The 1,820-nt window shown below is 41.5% G+C and overlaps 1 long non-coding RNA gene across 1 annotated transcript; it reads right to left on the bottom strand.

Moving 5' to 3' along the window:
* Window positions 1–493: 493 nt before the first annotated feature.
* LOC146871115 (uncharacterized) lies at window positions 494–1,189 on the bottom strand. Its single transcript, XR_014959503.1, has 3 exons — window positions 1,106–1,189; window positions 929–1,002; window positions 494–846 (listed from the first exon to the last, which is right to left on the bottom strand). It is a non-coding gene; the product is annotated as an uncharacterized LOC146871115 (long non-coding RNA).
* Between the last annotated feature and the right edge of the window lie 631 nt (window positions 1,190–1,820).

The following is a 1,820-nucleotide window of genomic DNA, read 5'->3' as shown; positions in this document are numbered from 1 at the left end:
CTTTCAGCTGCTCTCACTCTTCTTTCTGTACCTCTCTTGCCTCTATCTTCCCCATCTTGCTTCTTTCTGCAGCTCTTTCTTCTTTCTGTACCTCTCTTGCCTTTATGTACCTCTCTTGCCTCTTTCTATACCTCTCTTGCATCTTTCTCTACCTCTCTTGCCTCTTTCTGCATCTGTCTTGCCTCTTTCTGTACCTCTCTTGCCTTTCTGTACCTCTCTTGCCTCTTTCTGCAGCTCACTCTCTTCTTTCTTCACCTCTCTTGCCTCTTTCTGCACCTCTCTTCCCTCTTTCTGCAGCTCACTCTCTTCTGTCCTAGACCTATACTTAGAATGAATTAATCAAAATACTTTGTTTTTTATGATTCAGTTAACCATATCATTAAATGAGGTAAACAACATAAAAAAGCAGAAAACGACCTTGAAAAGAATTCACCATATATTTATTCAATAATATTTTGGATAAAAGCCATATATATTATTTTAATCACATGAATCAATCAAAGGAGGTTGCACCAGAGGAAGGTGTGCAGTGAAAAAGAGAGGGTGCTCAAGTGTAAGGAGATAAAGAAGAAGAATACTTCAACACATTATCAGGAATTTAATATGTCAAGGCAGGGAAGAGCGGTTACAAGTCACCGTCTTAGCTAGTCTGTCCCAATGGCATTCATATAAACTTGACTTTTGTTTCATAACAGAAATCAATTCCGAAGTAGCACATTAAGAAGGGTATTTCGGGTACAGACTAAATACAAAAGGGGCGTCGACGTTTCGATCCGACTTTCGACCATAAGGGAAATTAGACAGCCTCGGTCTTGCGGATCTTCATCAGGACTTGGCCTGGGCAACCTAAAAGGCAATTGGCGCCGATTAGTAGGTCGTTGCATTAAAAAAGGGGTTAAAATCAATGAAAAAGTATACAGGGGCTCACCTATCAATTATGGGTGAGTAGCGAAATCCACGGTTCATACATGGAGTCCAATAGAATGAGTTCTATAATCCAAACTTGAAAGATAAATGTAATCAATGTAAGATCAGCTGAAGTAATAAACTTCTAACTATTACAAAGGAATACATTGAATTGAATTTAATTGAATAAATTGAATACCTTGACAGTGAATGTCCAAAAGTTAACCACCAGAGGCTTCAAGGGACGATTACAGCCAACTGTGTAAACAGAGAGGGAGCTAAGTTGTAGCCTCTGTGCATGTGAATTGCTGCGATTTACATACGTTACTCAGTGGAAAAACAACAGTAAAGCCCATGGAATCACACTGCCACAGTAAAACAACCGGACCATCAATTATATTAGAAACGGGGTCAGATGGATAATAAAACCTAAATTAGAAGACCGTGTATCACATAACGCTCGACACTGGGTGTATACAGTGCTCAGAGGACGCCTGAATGCCAATAAGAAACGGTATACTTAGGCCAAAGACGAAGGAAGTATATCGGTTACATGTCATGCAAGGAGCCGGCATATTCAAGCTAAGCGCATTTGACACGAAGGTCCTACGCGTCACGGCCGCGTCTAGAACAAAACATCGTAGTGATCCAAGGGTTGGAGAGTTACTTACTGTTCCAATTCAAGAATAAGCGGACAACTGGGGTTCCTTAGATTATTTAGTTTGAGCGCGCCTAGCCAGTACGCGGTCGTCACCATGGAATCAGGCACAAATGAAGCGGGAGGTGGACGGTGTTCACGTAAGTTATAACGTTACCGGCAACGTCAGGCAGTACGTGACCGGTGTGAGGATGGGAAGGGAGGAAAGACTCCCGAAATAATAGCGAGTGACAGAGCAAGGTCAAAATATTTACAA

The sequence above is a fragment of the Triturus cristatus genome, chromosome 1_1, assembly GCF_964204655.1.
Source record: "Triturus cristatus chromosome 1_1, aTriCri1.1, whole genome shotgun sequence".
Lineage (NCBI taxonomy): Eukaryota > Metazoa > Chordata > Amphibia > Caudata > Salamandridae > Triturus > Triturus cristatus.
The sequence above is the reverse complement of the archived record's forward strand: the minus strand, read 5'-3'. Positions and strand labels throughout refer to the sequence as shown.